Source organism: Mus caroli, unplaced genomic scaffold, assembly GCF_978045245.1.
Source record: "Mus caroli unplaced genomic scaffold, Mus_caroli_1 scaffold_1, whole genome shotgun sequence".
Lineage (NCBI taxonomy): Eukaryota > Metazoa > Chordata > Mammalia > Rodentia > Muridae > Mus > Mus caroli.
The window spans coordinates 117,608,481-117,631,283 of record NW_028227256.1 but is presented as its reverse complement, the minus strand read 5'-3'; the positions used below and the strand labels follow the sequence as shown (position 1 = coordinate 117,631,283).

Here is a 22,803-nt window from a genome sequence, read left to right as displayed (position 1 = left end):
GGGAGTTCAAAGTCTTCTTTCACTTGCTGTGGTTTGAAGGCATTTCCTAATTCCATGTCTTGAAAACTTGGTCCTTGTCCTAGTTGGGTTTAATTGACAACTGGACACAGCCTAGAGTCATCTGAGGGGAAAGCCTTGATTGAGGAATTGCCTTGACTTGCTGGTGACCATGTCTGGGGGCGCTAGGGGGTTGTCTTGATTATTAATTGAGCCCAGCCCACTGTGGCACCATCTCTAAGCAGGTTGTCTTTGGCTATATAAGAAAACTACCTAAGCACGGGTCTGTGAATGAGGCAGAGCACAAGCCAGTAAGCAATGTCCCTTCCATGGTTCCTATCTCCAGGTTCCTGCCTGGAGTCGCTGCTCTGAATGTTCTCAATGATAGATTATGACCTAGAATTATAAGCCAAATAACCCTTTCCTATCTCCCACTTATTTTTGTTGTGTTTGTTTGTTTGTTCAGAGTGTTTTATAACAGTACAGGATGAAACTAGAACCAGCCTCAACACAGCAGTGTTGAGAGGCAGAAATTTGGCATAGGGAGAGACGAAGGCAATGTACATGGACAGACTTATCCCATGACCTTTCCTTCAGAGATGTGCACAAGTACCTTGTTCATTCCAAAATGATTCCACACATGTCTAGCTCGATGAACCAATGAGTGTGACTTAAAGCAGCATGGGGAAGCTACATTAGCATAGGTGACAGCATCCATAAACTTCATCCCTCAAGGGCTCTGCACAGCTCCCACGAAACTCACTGGAGAATCTACTCTCCTCGGCAACCATTGCTGTTATCTATAATCTTGGGGAGGGGCCTCAAGAAGCTTGTGGCATCCTGAGTTTACAGAGCCTAGTGTATTTCCTTATTTTCCTTTATCCCATGAGTCTCTGTAGGACCATGAGGGGAAGTTCCTGAAAGAGAACAACCACACAGCAGTGGATTATGAGCTGGGACCAGGCAGCTGTGCTGTGAGAGCATTGTTTTCTTGACTTCGCTTTGTGCTTCCCTCCATGGTGTGATAATTCAGGTTAAAGGGCCCCCTCAAATGTCAACCCTGTTATGTCCTGGTCACCAGAACAACAAGCCAATTAACTTCTCTCTGTAAATAACCAAGACAATGGCATCCAAATATAAGAAGGAAGAATGGACTAAAATATCCTACTTGCTGCTCTGTGACACACACATTTAGAAGGCAGTCTTTGTTTTGGGGAGGTGTGAACAATCTTATATTAAGCAGATAACTTCTTTTAATCCTTATAACTATCCTTTCAACCTCCCTGCCAACAGATATTTTTCTTAACTACATTTATGTACTTCATTCACTAAATATTTATTCACTACATATGACATTTCTTCAGGTCATTAAAGAACTGTAGTTTGTTTACTCATTCAACAAACCTTTATTGAGTTCCTGTGATGTCCTAGGGTACATCGAGAGTCTGGTGACACTTTTGAGCAGATGCAACAAGTGGTTTCTGGTTAACTCTTGTGGGGGTGGGGGGAACGGAAGTCCAGATATCTGTGTATGTATACAACATTTGGGAGACTGAGGCATATTACATAGTGAGTTCTAGGTCAGTCAGGGCTAAAATGATAACTTTTTTTTCTCAAAGTAACAAAGACAAGGGCCCGAAGAGGTGGATCAGCAGCTAAGAGTGCTTGTTGCTCTTGCTAAGGAGCCAAGTTTGGTTTCCAGCACCCACGTTGGGTGGCTCACACTCACCTGTAACTCCACCTCCAGCAGTTCTCCTTCCTGTTTCTGGCTTCTTAGGGCACCACACTCGTACATGCAAGCCCTCCCACTCCCACACTTAGCTGAAATTAAAATTAAAATCATTTCAAAAACTCCTAAACTAAAACTAATGTAATGTGTCTAAGGGTGGACAGAACTAAGCTATCCAGGGTTATATCACTGAAAGGATTCACAGGGGCTGGGACTGAGGGAGGAGAAAGGGGTCTTTGATTTCACCAGGAAGTATTATTCTTTACCAGGAAATGGTAGACACTAAAGAGGAATATTTTATGAGAAAGGATGCTGTCCATTTGCTCAACCATATGGCTTTAAACCCAAGGAGCTGGTAGTACGGACATTCTAAGCGGGAGAAACAGGGCATGTATCTAAGGGAAGGGTTCGTCTGAGCTTTTTCCACATCTGTACAGAGAGATGGCTGTTCTCTTTGCCTCCTGTAAGACTTCAGCTGGTCTTCCTGAGTCCAGTGTCTCTACTGATTCAGTTTGTGACCTGGTACCTCTAAGAGAAGGTGGGACGTCAGTCAATGTTGGTTTAGATACTGACACGTTCAGTCAGTGGACAGTAATGACGTATTAAGGGGGGCTAACTTGCATTGTGTTGGGGAATTAGGAGGCTAGAACTCAAGCAAAAGCCAATTGTGAGAGGCAGAAGTGAAAGGGAGCGAAGTGGGGATGGGGCAGCAGTTCACTGGGTGAAGTTCTTGCTGTGTAAGCACTGGAGACTAGAGCTCTGATCCTCGGGGTCTACCTAAGTGTCGGGTAGGTATGGCAGCCACACTGTATTCCAGCACACAGGAGGTGGAAACAGAGAGACCCCACTGCAAACTGAAGCGTTTGAGTTGCTGAATCTGCAGGCTCTAAGTGAGAGACGGTGCCTCAGTGTATAAGGCAGAGAGTCTGACCTTAGTCTGAGGACTCCACATGGACAAACATGAGCCCCCTATACACATGCAAACGTGTGCACCTATACATAGCTTGTGCGCACGCGCGCGCGCGCGTGCGCGCGCGCGCGCGCGCGCGCACACACACACACACACACACACACACACACACATGAAGAAAGAAAAAGAAAGGAAGACCTGAGTTTGCAGATGGCTGGTCCCAAGACAGGGTGGGTGTTGGGAGCTTTTCTGGTCTGTTGCTGTTGTAATTACAGCATCTGAAAGCTTGCGTGACATTGCTAATTTTAGAGAAAATGGGACACTGATATCTGCAAGCACACGCAGGCTTGGGATGCGGATTAACACTTCCACCTCTCACAGAATCAAACCTCAAAACGGTGTCGGCATCGGGAAATATTATTATTAGAAGAATGTTCCTGAGGATGAGATGAAAAAAATGTAATGTCAGCTCTTTAGGAGGGTTTCGTGAGACGGAGTGGTAATAAAACAGCCAGGGGGGCAAGCTATTCAGGGAACCGAGCTCCGAAATGATGGAGTCCGTTTAATTCTGTTTCACTGTGGCACGGTGTGTGTGTGTGTGTGTGTGTGTGTGTGTGTGTGTGTGTGTGTGTGTGTACTCAAAAATAAATTAGTAATTTTCCTCAAGTTCACGAGGAGACTCTACAATGGGGTACACGGTGAGGAGATTTTTCTCATTAGTTGCAGGGAAAACAAAATTTAAGTAGTAATGATAATAGTAAGGTCTACCCAGGCAGCTTAATGGGTAAAGGTACTTGAAAAATAAATCTGCTGACCTGTGTTTAATTCTCAGATATCACGATGGAAGGAGAGATCAGACTCCCAGAAGGTGTCCTTAGATCTCTACACATGCAGCATGTCACACATGCACCATGTCACACATGCACCCACCCTCACACACACCTTGAGTACATAATCCCAGTGATAAATAAAGAAAAATTGAAAAATACAAGTCTGGTGAAATGGCTCAATGGATAGGGACATTTGCTGTCAAACCTGATCATTTGAGTTTGATTTGGGGTACTCAAGTGGGAGAGGAAAAGAAGAGACTGCCCCAAGCTAACCTCTAACCTTCACGCATGGCCCTGGTATGCTCATACACTTCACCCTTGGCAAGTGAATAAAATATAACTGAAAAGAAATGAAAAGAGTGTGTGTGTGTGTGTGTGTGAATACAGGTAAGAACTTGTGAGCACAACATTGAGAGACAGAAACAGGAAGTTAAAGATGACTTAAGGGAACTTTTCTTCTGTGGGATAGCTTTTAAACCACACCTACAACTAGTATAGAAATAGGAATAAGACTGAGACAGGAAAACGTGAAATGGTAGCATTTAGAGACAAAAAGTGAAGAGTTACTTAGGCCCTAAACAAGTAACACAAAAGCTTATTTATTTGTTTTGACTCAGATGAAGAATAATTCACAGAAGACCTGAATTATTATTCTTGAGACAATGGCCTAGAAACCCACTGCCCGGCTTTGTGACATATCATGGACACAGGCTGATATCTTGTGTAGTTCACTGGCATTGTGTAAATACTACAGTAGATCTGTGGTGGAGAATCTGGGCTTCCATGGAGCTTGGGGAGTGTGAACTCTGAAGCCCACATAGCATAGACGACTCAAGCACTCTTTATTTCCTGGTCCCCAGGCTCCTTGGGGACCCTGTACCAAGAAAATAACACTGTTAATTGTCTGGACTTGGGCTGGGCATGCCCAGTATCTTTGCTCACAGTCTGCCACCTCCGCTGGTGCCTTTTCTCCCCCTTGCTGTGCGGAAGCACTCATCAGGGATGTGTGGGCTATGGAGATGGCTCAGCCAGTGAAGTGGTTTCTTCACAAGCATGCAGATCTGCATCACCCATGTGAAAAGCCAAGCTTGGGGGAGCTAATCCCAGCATTGCATGAACATAGGAGGATCTCTGGGGCGTGCCGGAGCGGCTAATCTTAACCAGTCCAACCAATGGGTGAGTTACTGACCCTGTCTCCAAATAAAATAAGGCAGAGAAATAACAGAGAAGACACTGAAGTCCAACCTCTGGTTTCTATGTGAGCATGCACTGCGCGCACACACACACTAAAGAGGGTTGAAAGAGAACATGTGGCCACTGCTTTTAGCAGCATCCTTAGCTGTCAGCTAAGGCTTGTGCTTGAACACAGGCCCGAATGATCAAAGTTTGCTTTATTGTTCAACCAACAGACCTCTTGCTCTCTATATGGAAAACCTAGAAAGCAATGTGAGGTTCAGTGTTGAAGCCATTAAAGGGGACTCTACGGTAATAAAGTGAAAATACATGTAGTGTCTGTGATTCTTAGACAATACATGGGTCAATTCATTGATGGTGTTTTATTGGATGTTTGTGAGTCTCTGTAACTTGGGGAGATGATGAAGATCATTACCTCTCTGACCTCTGTTTGTTTCACTCTGAGATAGAGACAATACAAGTGTTCAGTGTCCAGACAGACCATGCACAGAGGGTTATACGGAAGGTTACAGGTAAAAGGCAGGAAGCCCAGCACAGAGTGAACACTTGATCGAGGCCAGAAACAACGAAACAGTTGAACAGGCAAACAGAATCCTTCCACCTTTGAAAGGGCCTGAAACCCTCTGCTCTCAGTGACTCTTGGCTGTCAGCCCTGGCCATATAATTAATCACAGTACAGTGAGCTCTCGATTATCTGCACTAGTGAAGGGCAGAGGCGTGGATAATACAAAACAAGGGACAATCTAAAAGTCATTTATATCTTTGGCTTTGGAATGAAGTCAGAGAAACACACATGCATGTTTGCGTACACACAGACCCTTCTCATTATGACTGCTATTTACTGGCCCAGGCTTCCTGATCGTGGCCTCCGTGGACGGCTTCTGGAGGAATCTGCATTGACAAACGTGGTGCATTAGATATCAAAATGTTTTAAAAATGTAATAGACATTTGATTGGCCAAGTGGCGTATTGTGTGAGAGATGGCTATGAAAGCAGAGGGAATCATGTTCAAAGCCCCCGCAGGTACATCAAAGCCAGACATAGGCACACCTGTCTGCAATGCAGGCGTTTCGGAGAGGGTCTCCAGGACCTCAGGTCAGAACACCGAACTAAAACAACGGCGAGCTTCAGGCTCAGTGAGAAATCCTGCCTCCCAACCTAAGGTTAAAGAGAGATAGAAGACATCTGACACCCCCTTCTGCCCTCCATGTGCATGAGCACATCCGAATGCGCATGTGTGCACATAACACAGTGCAACAGACAATGCTTTAAATACAGACAATATTATCGTCAGTGTTTTAACAGTATTGTGGGACGTAGAGGAAGGAGGATCAGAAGTCCACAGTCAATCCTTGGCTGCATATCAAATTGGAGGCCAACCTGGGCTACATTTCTGTAGTCACCAGTATATAGGGGCCCCACACAGATTCTGCCCTTTGACTCTCTAGCTCGTCATCTACTTGCTCATTTATGTACTTATTTTTGTTGTGTCTTCTTTTGTGTTTTTAGTGAGCATGTCTCTTAGTGTACTAGGAGGCCAATAGTTCTGCATGTCTTAAAGATGGCTCTTATTGATTGGTAACTGCCAGCAGGCTTCGAATGCTTGGTTCTTCTTTCCGTTTCTTCCTTCCTTTCTCTGTCCCTTTCTCCTTTCCTTCCTGTCTCTGTGCCCCCATCCCCGTATTTCCCTCCCTGCCTTCTTTCTGTTCCTTCCCTCCCATTCTTCTTTTGTGTCTCTTTTCCCGCTCTTTCCCTTCCTTCCTTCCTTTCTTCCTCCTACCTTTTGACAGTTCTTTTTCTCTTTGTTGTCCCATAGCCTCATCCTTCCTCCCAGCATCTCTGCTGTAAGAACCTATCAAGATTTCCCTAGCTCAACTCTTTAGCAGAAAATCCATCTCCAGGGCCCTAGTCCATGGTCCGGAAGAGGAAGATCAGAAGGAAGTTGTCCCCGTTTATCTGAGGCGCCCTGGAAATTGGATGCAAGTCCCTGGGTCATGGGGCTTCCTTCCTATCCTCTAGATCACTAAATACTTAGCACTGGGGCAAGAGAAGGCAGGGGAGGGAAGGAGGGGTAGGTAGGAAGCCCATGGCTGTGTCTGCTTGTGTTTGCCTCCTACAATGGAAGGATAGGGATAGAAAAGACTCAGGCGCGACATAAATATTTCCTATTATGGAAAAACTGAAGCCACAATGGAATCCGTCATGCTTGTGATATGAGAGACGGACAATATTTCGGGGCTGCCGCCACGTCGGCACCTGAATGGAGTTTATATTTTGTTTATGGAGCTCAATCCGAAGCCTTTTTATTTATTTATTTATTTGGCCCAGCCTGTGTAATTCTTCATGGGAGCTCGAAATGGCTGCGGGAGCAGCTCAATATTCCATTTATTTTATTTATAAAAGAAATTCAAAGGCTGAAAAGATGAAGTAATTGACTTACCGGGATGACAGTTAAACCCACTAAATTTAATCTTATCCTCTCAAGTACAACATATCGCGCTTACAAATTATCGCTAGGCACCAGGCAGCCCGGCGTTCCTCACCTAATGCAAATGGAATGGAGGCCGCTGTTATTGTATTATCTGACTTTACTATCGGCATTAATCCGGCTTAGCTCACTTAATGATGCCACTTGTGGCTCGGCAAAGGCTGCAGAGAAGTCTATAAACTACTTCCATTAAAATGCAAATCGGGCCCGCCGAGAAAATAAGTGACAGGAAAAAAAAAAAGTAGGAGACTTGGGCCCTGCGAGCTGGGCCCCCACAGCCCGCGTGATCCCAGGTGATAGCCTTACCTCGATTATCTGCGCGGGGGCCCAGAAAGGGAGCCGGCCCCGCACGCAGCAGCCCCACAAAAAAACTGCTCCAACAAGCCAGGCTATTTAATTTCTGGAGAGATTTCTATTTCTTTTTGTTGTTAGGAAATGAACAAATACTTATCAATGTAAAAACTGCTATCTCCCATCTCCCTGCCAGGTTTTTCATACTGATATTATTTGCGCCGCATAACACAGGAAATGAAAATCTTCTCCATTCAGTCTCCACTGTATCTCCAAATCCTCTGCGAACAGTCTGGCTGCCTCCTCCCCTCACTCCCCTCACTCCCCCCGCCCCCCCCCCCCCCGAACCCCCCTAGCTCTCTTCCTGGTAAACAGAAAGGAAAACTTCAGTGAGCTAAGGAAAGAGACAAGGCTCACAATTCTCCAACCAGACTGGAAATCTTGGGTTTCTGGGAGACAGTTTTTCTGTGCTGTTGAGGATGAGCTGGGGCGAGTTTGGAAGCCAGAGCGGGCTGGGAGCTCAGTGCTAACATCTGTTTTACTTAAGGGACCTGATTTCCTTTTAGGAGGGAAGGCCTGTATTCCCTTTCAGTGTGAAGCATCCTGGGCCCTGGGGTTTATATTGATTCTGAACAAGGCCTAATAAAAGTAAGAGGGTGATCTCCCTTCGTATTTCAATTCCTTAGTTCCAACAGTTTTTCTTCAGTTCTTCGGGTGACACTAGGGGATTCTAGTATCTCTCTTAGACATTGGTGGGACCTTGAGCCCTTTTCCTGTGGGTGGCCTAGGAAACAGAAAGATAGATAGCATCCTGCCATGTCCTCTGTGGTCAGGGTTTCAAATCCCATGAGGATTTCTGACACTCACTGAAGGATCGATGCTAGTTTTTAAATACTACAGTACCTTTTATGGTAACAATATTACAACAAAAACATTTTATCCTGCCGGGGGTATCCAGTTAAAATTGACTTGGGGCCTGTCCTTGGTGAACTCCTTGCTTCAACCTCAGCATTTTCTACCACAGAGGAGAAAGCTATGTGCTCCCAAAAGGCATGGTGCTGTCTACCCAGGGCCTAGCTAATGAGAGCTTCCTTCTTAGCCTTAAGTACTCTTTTGGGGCTCAAGGGAAAGATGACTAAAGTTGGAGAGGAGAGAGACTCTGTGTTGAAGAAGCTGGGATGAAGAATGACTTTCATGGTGGGGCCTGCCCACAGGGCCATGGGGCTGTACAGGCCTCTATGTGACTGTAATGCCTTGGCTGCATGGCTCAACAAGGCTCAACACCCCAGAGACTTCCAAGTCCTTTGCCTTTCTCTTTAGAGAGGCCTTTGTCCTTCCCATTTTCTTACGACTGTGCATACCGTAGTCTAGGCTGGACAGTACATGCAGAAGCACGGCTCCACCTTGGAGCCCGCTTCAGTACAGGTGGGCTCCCTTTATTCTCTTAGGGACAGTTTCCTAGGTAAAACTGGATCTTTGGCTTCCAGAAAAGCATTTCAGAACGAGCCATTATAAAGTTGGATTGATGGTTATTAAAAATAGGAAGATGGGGTCCAATGAAAGACCAAAGCCAACCTTGGAGCATGGGTGTGGGATTCTCAATGAGAGAGGCACAGCTTATTTTAAAATAGAACAAAACAGAAACACATGTTTTAAGCACAAGGGTTAAGGGAAAGAATAAGGCACATCCAAGTGTGGGTACAGGATTCTCAAAGGAGAGTCACAATGAAGTGCCTTAGCGTTAGGCACATTTGCATGACCTTCAGATGATATGTCAAATGGGCTGCTAAGAAACACCTGTCCTTCTTGCCTTTTCTCTCTTTGAAAGTGAGAGTATAGGGAGGTACCTTGGATGAGGTATCTATCAGTCTGATATGATAAAACCAAGAGCCACAAGGGTTGCAGAAGGGGTTTCTAATGAGATTTCTAGAAAGTTATAGATCTATAGCTGGGAAAGAAGAAAGGCTGTAAGAAAATGTTGTTAATTGTAGAACTGTTGATTTTCAGCTGGTAGAGGCTTCAACCAGATTCTCAGGTAAATGACCCCTTTCTCTTCCCATCTGCTCATAGTTTTTATCTTATTACATATAGGATGTGTTCCATAAGAGATTGTAGAAGGGCAGGTAAGATGGCCCAGCAGGTAAAGATGCTTGCCACCAAGTCTGACAATTTGAGTTCAATCCTGGGGATACACATGGTGGAAGGAGAGGATCAACATCTAAAAGTCATCCTCTGGTTTCCACATGGGTGTCATAGCACACGTGTGCATACACACACACACACACGTGTGAGCATGCTTGCATGCACATACATGCACACATATATGCAAATCTCTGTGAGGCATAATATACACACGTGTATCTATGTATAACATAGATATCTGTACATGTATACATAATATTTTATACACACACACACACACACACATATATATATATATATATATATATATATATATATATATATATACACACACATACATATACATAATTAGAGAAGAAGAGTTTGCTAAGTGACTACAGGAGTGGAAACTATAGTTTGAATCTCTGCTACTATACACTTATTTAAACTCGATCACAAGTATGATTATATTAGAAGATAAACTGGTTAGGAATGATTGGCTTATGAGAATGGATTTTGCAGGTTGTGGTGGCACGAACCTGCAGGATTTGCTGAAGGAGGCAGAGGCAAGAAGATCACAAGGATGGAGCCCTGGTGAGTGGAATCCCAGCCTTTGTAAGAGGCCCCAGAACTTGGTCTATTCTGAGATGTAAATCGAAGCTGATTTTCTCTGGACTTTAATCCTCTAGTAACCTTGATCCTGAACTTTCCAGACTTTGACATGATGAGAAATTTCTGTGCTTTTTGATATAGGAAAACTGGGGAGACATGCAAAGGTGTGAATCCAGCTAAAGTGGGCATATTAACACAGGGACATGGACTGCTTAGGTCCAATTCATAACAAGAAAAAATACACACAGTATGAGGAGACGGGTCAGTAGCAAAAGTACTTCCTACACAAGGTAAGGGCTGGGATTAGTATCTTTGGAACCCACATTAACGCTGGGTGGGTATAATGGTCTACCTGTAATCTCAGCTCACAGGAGTCAGAGATAAGGGTTCCCAGAGCAAGTTGGCCAGCTAGCTAACTGAAAGGACACTCTGGGTCAGAGGAGAGATGCTGCCTCACTATAGAAGGTGGAAAGTGATTGAGGAACACACCAAACATAAACCTGGGGACTCCACACAATGTAAGTACACACCTGTGTACACACTCGTGCACTTACCCATATGCACACACATTCAGACACCCGTACACTCATGCATACCACACGTTTACATACATATGCAACGAATAAACAAAAAGGGAAAAGCATCCCCCTCTGTTTGCCGACCTAAATTGTATGGGTTTTGTTTTTTCTTTCTCTTTTTAAAAACTTGAGCACATGCTTTGTGAACGTGGTGGTTTCTGTGTAATGAAATTGGACACGTCCAAGTTTCATGGTGTTTATCTGCTTGTTCATTATCCCACAAATGTTTACAATGTGATCCTGACATGCCAAACCCTAGGATGGGTAAGGAGATATAGCAGTGAGTGAGACAAACAAGATCTGGGGGACTAAGGGACTTCTATCCTAATGGGAAAAGAAGAAATAAAACAAACACACACCAAATAAATCAATACAGGAGCAAATGAAGACTACAATAGCAAATCGAGATAAACGCCATGAAGAAAACGGAGAGGGTGATGGGTAGAGAACGTTCCATCCAAATATTTTGATTTCCAGATCATGCCTTCTGAAAACGCATAAGCATAAACAGCTTGTGTGATGCCTACCCAGCATCTAAAACAGCTGCTTCTAGTTAACCACTGCTGTGTAACGAAACACCCCAAAAGCCAGTGACTAAAAATATCAACAATATTCATTTTACTCGAAAACAGCAGTTTGGGCAGAACTTACTGAATAGCATTCATCTGGCTTCACGTGCCCTCTGCTGTGGAGGAAGCGAGGGCTGACTGCAGATGAAACTGGGGTCCTCTAGGGACTGTCTTATTCACGTGCCTGAGGTTGATACTGGTTATCAGCTAGGACTGCAGCTAGGGCTGGGGTGAACACACCACATGGTCTACCTACGGGTAACTTGGCTTTCTCATGGCTTGGACCTGAGTTCCAAGTCATAAGCCTAATAGAGAAAGGGCAGGCAAGGGATAATGCTGTTTATCTTGTCCTAGTCCTGCAAGTCCTGTCATGACGTATCTGTTTACAGTCCTGCATTAGAGGTTAGTCACTGAGATAGATGGAAGCATTTTCAAGGGAATGGGAAGTATTCATGTTCCCATAGCAGGAGTGTTAAAATCTGTGGTCAACAGCACAACATTGGGCACACAGACTCTCCCGCTGGAGTCCGGGAGGGGCTCACAAGACCCAGCCCTTTCCTTGGGATTCACAGGCAGTCAATGGTGGCTATAGAGGTAGGGGTGGGAGTGTAGGGGGATGGTTTCTTCAGTGGAGCAGTGATTGGTATGTTGCTCATAGTCCTATAAATAACCCTTGTTGATACTCCTCTAATTAACCCTAAATAAAAGTGTAAGCTCTCACATGTAAAAAACCTAGACTGTAAAGGGGGACTAGCTGGAAATAGGAAGTGGATCAGAGGGAGGAAAAGGGAGAGAATAGGGGGTAATGGAGGTGAATATGATCACAATACATTATTTACATGCTTGCAAATGTCATAATGAAACCCAAGAATCACTGCTTGGAATTTCAAGTCACTTCAAGTGTACAAGACAGGCTCAAGCTCTCATGCCCTGTGGTCCCCTCCTTCTGGACTCTTTCTTGTCCATTCATTATGCTACACAACCAGGTTTCCTTTTGTGTTGTTTGGTTTCCATTTTGTCCTCTTCTCCTGATGACTTCAATTGTATGCTAGAAAAATACTGGAGAGCTCCTGGGAGAGACATGTAAAGTCTTTGCACTTCTGCCTAAGGGTCTTTCCCTACGTTATTTCCTGAATCTTTGGAAAGAGGGCTTGGATTTAAAGAGAAAAGAACCCAGCCAAGTGTCTAGTTAGTTTTCAACCAAATGATACACAGTGCTGTATGTTTTTGTCTGGTATTCTATGAGATTGCTCCCCAATTTCTATTTATCCCTCACATTCAAGTTCAAGCCAGACTCCATTGTGAGTCTGATCATAATCTTCTAAAATCATCAGTAGTAGCCATTAACATTTATTGAATGCTCAGTGTAAGTCAGCGATCCAGTTTTGTATTTATTTCAATTCTTACTTGTCTTTCTATTTCTGTATGCATGTGTGTGATGTGCATATATGTGTATGATTGTTTACATGGGAGTACATGTGCGTGCACAAGCCTGTCTGGAAGCCCAGGTTTTATGTATGGAGTCATCCTCCATTATTTTTCTACCTTGTTCATTGAAGAAGGGTCTCTCAATCAAACCTAGAGCCATCAATCTAGATAGTCAGCTAGTGTGGGAATCCCTTTGTCTCTGTTTTCCAAATGCAGAACTACAGGAAGATTGCTACAACTATCCACCATTTACATGGGCTTATACTTGCATGACGGGCACTTTAATGTCTTGCCTTCTCCTCAGCCCCTATTTCTGCTCATTCTTATAGCACTTCTGAGGTTTTTTCCATGGAACAGATGGAGACACACAGACAAAGAGATTTTTCTCAAGGTAAACAGGCTGGTACTCGATGCATTTGGAAGTCAACTCTGCCTGTCTTGAGTCCAAGCCTTTCCAACAACAATTAGCACAAACTCTGCAGGCTACAACAGATACGCAGTGAATGAAGGAAAACCACTGGGTACTTCATAAGCATAAGGTACTCAGGCAGTAAGCCAGTCAGGAAACTGCCATTGGTCATTGATGTTACCAGAGCAATACATCAGCCCTTTATAATGGACAAGGACTTTTGAAGGTTACTTTTATTTTTACTTATGTCTAGGTATGCGTGTATGCTGGTGTCCAAGGAGGACTGAGACACTGGCTTCCTTGAAGCCGGAGTTACAAGCATTTGTGGACTTCTCAGTGAGGGTGATGAGGACAGAACTCCAGTCCTCTGCAAAAACCAAGTGATCTTAACAGCTGAGCCATCTCTTCAGCCCTTGAAATGGAAGGTTTATATTTGTTGGCTAGCCTCGTTGGAAAGCTGCACTTGAAGGCACAGATTAGAGCTTCTTTAGCCTTTTCAATTGACAACTGAGCAGTCGGGATTTAGGGCCTGGGTGTGAGGAGGGGTTTCAACAGTGAGTTATGAATCAATCAGCTAGCCAGCTCTTCCTTCCCCAGCAACTTTGAAACAAGTACTGGTGTGACTTAAAGATAAAAGGCTGTGGGTGTGGCTCAGTTGATAGAGTGCCTTCCTAGCTTGTTGGAAGCCCTGAGTTTCGGCCCAGCATTAAATTAAACCAGGCAGAGTGGTGTGGGGCTTGAGAGTCAGGCAGGAGGATCTGAAGTTCAATGTCCTCAGCTACATAGTGAGTTTGAGGCCAGCATGGACTACATGAGATCCTACCACAAACAAATAAAGGCAAAAATCTGCCTTTCTTTCTGTGTGTGTGCTCCTCCCTTTCTTTCTGTGTGTGTGCTCGTCCTTTCTTTCTGTGTGTGTGCTCCTCCTTTCTTTCTGTGTGTGTGCTCCTTTCTTTCTCTGTGTGCTCCTCCTTTCTTTCTGTGTGTGTGCTCCTTTCTTTCTCTGTGTGCTCCTCCTTTCTTTCTGTGTATGTGCTCATCCCTTTCTTTCTGTGTGTGTGCTCATCCCTTTCTTTCTGTGTGTGTGCTCGTCCTTTCTTTCTGTGTGTGTGTTCCTCCTTTCTTTATGTGTGTGCTCCTTTCTTTCTCTGTGTGCTCCTCCTTTCTTTCTGTGTGTGCTCCTCCCTTTTTTCTGTGTGTGTGTGCTCCTCCTTTCTTTCTGTGTGTGTGCTCCTCCTTTCTTTCTGTGTGTGTTCCTCCCTTTTTTCTGTGTGTGTGTGCTCCTCCTTTCTTTCTGTGTGTGCTCCTCCCTTTCTGTGTGTGTGCTCCTCCTTTCTTTCTGTGTGTGTGCTCCTTTCTTTCTGTGTGTGCTCCTCCCTTTCTTTCTGTGTGTGTGCTCCTCCTTTCTTTCTGTGTGTGTGCTCCTTATGATGGATTTCTGCTTCTTCACTCCTAGAGTTTGGAATATTTCCCCCAAACACCAGAGCCTTAATCCCTACTGTGGCATTTGGAGGTGGTGGGAACTCTAAGGTGTACTCCTGAGTGAGGTGTGCCCTTTGCAGGGTATATCAGTCTTTTCCCCTCTTTTCTGCTTCCTGGCAATGAGGTGATCAGCTTTTCTCCATCAACAGCTCCCCAGTGGTATACACTGCCTCATCCCGGGTCTGGAATGACATAAATCTTTTCTTTTTAAATAAAGTTTCTGAGAGACCTGGATCATGGCTAAACTCTCCAAATCAATGAGCTAAAAGAAACCTCTGTTCTTTAGGGGTTGCTTTATGTCATGTACTTGTAGTGCCTGATAGAGAGTTGAGTGACTCCCCCTAATACATACCAACCAAAACTAACTAACTAACTAACTAACTAACTAACTAACTAACTAACTAACTAACTAACTGAGGGACTCTACTATGAACTGACTGTAACTTGTGTCAGCAAGTCCTGTGAAATGAGAAGGAGAGATTGCTAAGAGGCCTGAGTTGAGGGCTTAGAGAGCTTGGCAAATTTGCCTCTCTTTTTTATAATCTGCCATGGGGTTGCCATGGTAGAACAAAATCTATGATGGAAATCCAAATAGATACATTATCTCACAAAGTTAGACATAGTACATAGTAAACATGTATTAACTGATGTATGTTTAGTTAATCATCGTATTTGACTTGGGAAACGTATGCTTTCAGATGAGACAAACTTAATCTCCTGATAAAAATTTTCTTCTTTATTAGTGTGGTCTGTGTCCCCCCCCCCCTTTTTACTCTTTTTAGGGTCTATTACCTCACCAGCCATGGACTTTCGACCAGGTTGAATTTACAGTACTAGATGTGAACTCCTTCTCATGGAGCCACTTCAAATCTAAATGCAAAGTAATTGGTTAGCCCCATAATAGCTATGCCACTGATGCACAAGTGGGTTTTTCTTGTGGCTGGTGTTCACTTCAGAGGAGCTGACTATTGGTTGGTCTACAGAAAGGGACCAGAGAGAAGAAAGTCACCCCTCTCACCACACACACACACACACACACACACACACACACACACACACACGGGGGGGGGGGGGAGAGAGAGAGAGAGAGAGAGAGACAGAGAGAGAGACTCACATACGCACGTGCATTAATGCTTGAGAGATTTGTTGGAATAATGATAAGCATTTATAGAATTTTATGGATAATAGTAAGTCTTTTAATTTCTTTGCAATATTTTTATTAAAATGTTTTATTTGCTCTTCATTATAAATATTCTCTCTCTCCACTTTTACCTATGAAACAAGTTGCAAGTTTTGTATACTAAAGGCCAGATTAGAAATGTTGCAGTCGTTATGTGCTTCAAATATACGTGGCATTAGTGATTCAAAAGCAACCCTAAGCAATCTACAAATAAATGCATGTAGTTGTATTCCAATAAAGCTTTATTTACAAAAGCAGAAAGCCTGTAGTTTTCCAGTATGTACTGGATCTACTGTAGGAGATTGGAATCAGTGATTGTTCTAGTTTTATTATGTCACTGTGGTAAAACACTCTGACTAAAAGTAACTTAGGAGAAGAAAGGATTCATTGAGTTTATATTTCTAGGTCATAGTCCATCACTGAGGGAAGTCAGGACAGGAGCTCAAACAGGAACTTGAAGTAGAGACCATTGGAAAACCTGGTTGCTGGCTCGCAAGCTAGACTTCTTACCCAGCACAAGGCCACCAGCCCAGGTAAAAGTGCTGCCCAAAGTGAGCTTGCCCCTCCTAAATCAATTAACAATCAAGAAAACCCCCCACAGACCTCCCATAAGCTAATCCTAACTGAGGCTCCTAGGTTGTGCCAAGTCGACAATCAAAGCTAACTAGGTCAATAGTAAAAACTTTCCCAAACATGACTTCTAGCCTTCAATATGCAGTTAATATAAGCAGCAAAGTATAGGTGACTTTCCATAACTCTAAACTATTAAAACAAGGAAGACGAAGTTCATTGTATCTGGAAAATGGAGGCACAAAGTATAATCAAAGAAACTGTTAGAAAATTAGAATTATATGTAATTTGAAGTTCTGCCTCTATGCAACAGCCCTTCTGTCTGTGAGGGCTCTGAGCAGAAAAGCTATTATTTCCCACTGATGAACCACAAATGGGCTGAAGATATTTGCATACCTTTTTTTATACATAATATATATCGGCACTCTAACCTCTGATTCTTCTTACTAAATTCCATTTAATTTGCCATTAATTAGTAAATTGTTATGTGAAATGCCTGCAAAGCATCTTGGGTGAACTGGCCCTGGCATGATGACTATTCTTCTGCGAGCTATCTGAAATTGTTATTGCTGAGCAATTTCCATGAAAATAGGAGGGCCTGCGAGCTGTTCTTTTAAAATCAGAATAAAATGAACTAAATGGAGGAGAACAAATAAAAGCAATAATAAATCAAGGACAAAAGACAGGAAACTCGTCTCCCCCCCAAAAGTATCTAAGAAGTGCATTAGCCTCTTGTGGATTCAGGTGCTTCCTTGACTCTCAGTGAGGCTGGGAACAAACACACCAGCCGCAAAGGCAGATCCAGAGGAAACCTGAGAAATTCCATTAACATTTGCATTAAGAGTCTTCTGAAGGGTGCGGCTGTGCCTCTGCGGGAGCTTGGTTCCAGCAAGGCCTCTCCTTCTTTAGGACACACTGAGCACATTAACCCATTCAAGGTCAGCTGCAGATCATGGACACCCCCCACCTCACCCCCATTTCTTTTCTCCCCTTCTTCCACTTACAGCCAGTGCAAACTCACCTTCACTTTAGAGTGGACTTTTGCCTTCAAATTGCTTCCCTGGTAAACTTTCTTTTGGCCTCCTCCGGAACCAAGCCCAGAAGAAAGGGGAGCCTCTGCCCCTCCACCCTCCCTTCCCTGCCTGCTCTTCTGCTGGGTTTCAATGGCTGAATGAACAGTGTGTTAGGTTCACTGAACTTGGTGTTGGCTAGGGTTCTGTGCAGAGACAAAGTCAGCTTCCAGGCCAATTTCCATATGAAAGCAGCTGAGGTCTCTTTCCCATTTTGGAATTCCAGGCAGCACTAGGCTTCTCCATTCCCACCCCCACATCCCAACCCACTCCTAATCTCCCACTCCAACTTCTCTGGCTAGGGATAGCTCTCACCAGTTAATGGAGCCTGAGAGAGAGAGAGAGAGAGAGAGAGAGAGAGAGAGAGAGAGAGAGAGAGAGAGAGAGAGAGAGAGAGAGAGAGAGAGAAACCTTGAACAAAACAAAACAAAACAAAAAAAACCAGACTACACTTGCCACTTGCTTCCTGTTTCCTGGGGTCAGAGGTAGAAGAGTCTGCCTATTAGGGTATAAGGTGGACGGTGGACAGAAGCAGGTATGTGAGGTCCTACTTAGGAGTAGGAGTAAGTGGAAACAGAAAGGTTTCTTCAATGCTGTTTTGAAGAAAATTATAAATTCCACTGCCAACTATTTATAACCCACTAAGACTTGCCCTGGCTGTCTGTAAATTGGGTGTTTGGTCTTTGGTGAATGGCTTCAAAATTCTTGTTTCTTTTCCAAGGTGTGGTTTCATCAACCTAGAAAATCCATAAGCACAGGGCTCGTTTGGAACCATTGAAAGCCTGTTAGCAAATAATACCCTCAGACTAGAAGGCACCCATGAATGCCCAGAACTGTGCAAGGTTGATGCAACAGGACCCTCACATCCTCATGTCTTTCACTCTCACCTTCAGAAGTTGCCAGAGGCCTGGAGAGATGGCTCAGTTGGTAGAGTGCTTGCTGTGTAAGTGTGAGGACCCGAGGTCGGATCACTGGGACCCATATAAGTCACTGGACAGTACTTGTATAACCAGCCATGAGACAGACAAGAGAATCCCCCAAAGCTGGTGGACTGGCTTTCCTGGCATGTTACAAGGCTAGACATCACAAAAAGATACTGGCTCAAACTAGGAGGAAGTGGAGGACATAGATTATCTTCTGACTAACACACACACACACACACACACACACACACACACAAAGCACATGCAAATTCACCACACACAGACATAGAGGTTAAAAAATAAAGAAGTTGCTAGTGTCCAAATCAGCTTTTATCCACTGGCTTGCATTACTTAGTATTGGTTCCTCCCATTTCCATACCTGGTCAGACTGCAGTTACACTTCAAACAACACTTTGCCTCTCCCGATTGTGAAAGAGTAAAGTGCAGTGTCTAAGCGGCCCTGGTGAAACACATGCTGGTATTGCTTTCGTTATGTCTCCTAAGAACTGTCAGTTCAATAACGGTGCAACTGTCTGCAGGATGATTTATACAGCTGTAATATAATATGAATGCCACAAAATCATGATAGAATCCATGCCTTTGGTGGGAGAACTAACATGGTCATGTCAGCATGTGTGTGTGTGTGTGTGTGTGTGTGCTTGTGTGTGAATATTTGGAGAGGGTTGTCTATTGTGGCTTTTAAACTTCTCCACCCCATGTAGAGGTCAGCTAACAATCTAGGTTATCATCAGCCTTCTCCTTCCATCTTGCTTAAGAGAAGGTCTCATGTTCACTGTGGAGTAGACCAGGCTTACTGTTCAGAAAGCTTTCTATTCCCTCATGAGAGTATAAGGACACACGGACACACACACACACACACACACTGGTTCTGGGGTTTGAACTTGAGTCCTCACATTTGCACAGTGAGCAGTTTCCCCACTGATCCATCTCTCCAGCCCCAGTATTTTCAACTATATGTGTGCAGACATACTTGAGTATGTGTGGATGTGTGTTCAGGGAGTGTGTGGGAAATGTGTGCCAACAGACTTGCACAGTGGGATCTAAATTTGAATAGGTAAGTGGGCATATGTGTCACCCAGTGAAGTGGACGAATGTGCAAATCAGGAGATGGACGGCTGCCAACAGAGGACCCAGCATCCTCTGGGTTGCCAAAGGCTTTGTTATAGTTGGTTCCCAGCAGGCTCTAAACCTTAGTCTCTGCCTGGGGATACAGGATGCTCTCCTGAAAGGAGAAATTATTGAAACACTGCTGCAAACCCAAGCTCGGCTGGGCTTTACAGGCCAGGTCCCTAAGAAACAGCCTGGACATCACTGCAGTTGCAAGTCCTAAACAAAAACACATGTGCTTGCTCAGCCTTGAAATCCAATGGCCTTTGAGCTCTGCTGAAGAATGAAGGAAGAAAATCTGAATTATGCCCCCCTGTTTGGAGCCTGGTGTCATTTATTATGCTGACCAAGAACCTTCTGTGTATATCATAATAAAATAAACCCTCTCATTCTCCCTGACACTATGGTGTGTGAGTCCATGTAGTATATGTGTGTGCTCAAATATGCCTGTGTTCTTATGAAGACCGTGTGTGTGTGTGTGTGTGTGTGTGTGTAGAGATATACAGTGTCTTTCTTTATCCCTCTGCATCTTATTTCCTTGATACAGTCTCTCACTGAAGTCAGTCTGGCAGCTAGCAAGCCTCAAAGATCCTTGTATTTCAATACCTCACAGTTCTGGGTTTACAGACATGCATGCACCCATGCCCAACAGTGTTGGGGATTCAAACTCAGATACTCATGCTTGCATAGCAAATGTTCTTACCCACTGAACTACCTCCCTAGCTGCAATCTTTCCTGATAATATCTGGGGATACTGCACTGTCCTGCATCTGGCCTTTGGAATGAATTCATATGTATATGGATTACAAATCAGAGGAAGAGTTTAAGTATTTCAACAGCATGAATATTGATCACAGACTAGATTAAGAGACAGCTAGGAGGATTTCTTCATAGGATCAAATTCTGCCCCCACCCTTTGGGCTGTGGCTGGCAGGCAAAGACAGACATTTATCAATGCAATAATTTCAGCTCTGAGTAAAGATGCACCTTTCAAAGATTGCGAGTTTAACAAATCAGTGCATTTTGTCCTTAAATTTACTCTGGTGACATTTTTGGCAGCAGCACTGCTGGGCTGTAGGATAAGACATGGAGAATGTCCAGGGAAGGATTTCCCACTCCCAGCTGCTGCACACCGAACTGCATTGTCTTGGGAGGGATGGTGATGATTAATGATGTCCAGGTCCCTAGGACCTACTCTGCCCTTCCCCCTCTCCCATTCCGTAGGCTTCTATGACAGGAGGAATGGTTTACAGACTAGTTGAGGGTAACAGATATCAGGTCTTAGATCCAATCTAGTTTAGTGTCTTTATGCATGTGTGTGTGTGTGTGTGTGTGTGGTGTGCACATGCAATTGAAAGTCAGAGGCAATGTCAAGATTCCATCTCCATCACTTCCTGCTATCTATCTATCTATCTATCTATCTATCTATCTATCTATCTATCTATCTATCTATCTATCATCTTCTATGTATCTACCTATTATTCTCTATCTGTGTATCTATCTATCTATCTATCTATCTATCTATCTATCTATCTATGTATCTACCTATTATTATCATCTATGTATCTATGTATGTTTCTATCCATGCATCTATCTTCTATCTATCAATCAATCCCTCTATCTATCTATCTATCTATCTATCTATCTATCTATCTATCTATCTATCTTCTATGTCTCTATATTTTATCTATCTATCTATCTATCTATCTATCTATCTATCTATCTATCTATCTATCATCTATCTATCTATCTATCTATCTATCTATCTATCTATCTATCTAACTATCTTCTATGTCTCTATATTTTATCTATCTATCTATCTATCTATCTATCTATCTATCTATCTATCTATCTCTACCATTTATCTATGAGTGTTTTCAGTGTGTGTGGTGTGTGTGTGTATGTGTACAAGTATAGCTATGCATATGCCATGGTATACATGGAGACTTCAGAGGACAACCTCAGGTGTAGATCTTCACCTTCTACCATGTCTCTTGGTTTGTTTGTTTTCCTTCTGCGTAAGTCAGGCTAATTAGCTGGTGAGCTGCTGGAGATTCTCCCATCTCTGCACACACACACACACACACCCCTTCCCCATCTTCCTGCAGGAATTCTGCATTATAGATGCACAGTATCACACCTGGCTTTGATCCAGTTCTGAGAATATGAACTCAGGTTCAATGCTGGCACAATAATCATTTTACCCACTGAATAATCTCCAAAGTCATCCACCCAATGTTGTGAAACAGGGTCTTTGATGTAGGTAGACTGGATAGGCAATTAGCTCTAGAGAACCACCTGACTTTGGCACCCACCAGGCCTAGGTCTACGGTTACAGATTCCACTACAAAGCAGCTTATTTGTGGGTGCTGGTATCGAAACACAGGTCCTTTGCTTGTGGAGCAGGCACTTTACTAGATCATCCCAGCTGTAGTTTAGCATATTTTAATAGACAGGCAGAGCCTTGCTTTGAGCCCTTCCACCATTGTCTTTTCACCTTTTACTCTGATCCATCATCCGTCTCTGTACCAGATCCCGACCTTGCTTGTTTTGCATGGTCCCTGTCCCTTCACTCAGACTGCAGTCTGGCTGCTGAGACCTACTTCATGCATTTGCATGGTGTGCCTTGCTGCCCTGGTCTCTGTGTTTCCTCCTCTGGTGACTCTCACTCCCCTTCCTGCTTAGTCTGCATCAGGGGCTCTCTGGGGCATCCTTCACAAGATAGGACCCAACCCGAATCCCTGCTGGGTTCTCATTAGTTCCAGGGATGCAAGCCCAACTCTTGGCCAGCTCCAGCTGGGTTCTGAGAATTACTGCAGGAATGAGATTTAATAGGAAGAGGATTCTAGCTTATTGGCTGTTTCCAACAGGCCAGGAAGCACCGTGCAAAGAAGCTTTGTGTGTGCTGCTACCTGGCATTGTCTGCAGGATGTGTGGGCTCCCTGTGGGCTAACCTCTGCAGAAGCTGGATAAAAAAAAAAGAGCTGAAATAACTAGCCCAAGGTCACTCAGCATAATCGGTGAATTGAGCACTCAGGGTCTGGGCTAAGAAGATGCTCAATCAGAAATAAAGACCAAGTTTATTTCCCCAGAACCCATTCAAACAAAACCTTGCTCTAGTGGCAAGTGTTTATAACGCTAGCTCCAGAGAGGCTGGATCCTATGTTTAGGTGGCCAGCTGGCCTAGCATATGTGGATAAAGGCTCTTGCTGTGCATGCATAAGGACCCAGAATTTAGATCTCAGCACTTATGTAAAAACCGGATGTGGATGCACATATGTAATGCCTGCACTG

The 22,803-nt window shown here is 43.9% G+C and overlaps 1 long non-coding RNA gene across 1 annotated transcript in view; it reads right to left on the bottom strand.

Moving 5' to 3' along the window:
• LOC110305353 (uncharacterized) overlaps positions 1-17,515 on the bottom strand; it is a 50,072-nt gene extending 32,557 nt beyond the window's left edge. The window contains exon 1 of the long non-coding RNA XR_003837617.1: positions 17,410-17,515. This is a non-coding gene — a long non-coding RNA (uncharacterized LOC110305353). The remainder of the gene's footprint in view (positions 1-17,409) is intronic.
• Positions 17,516-22,803: the final 5,288 nt, after the last annotated feature.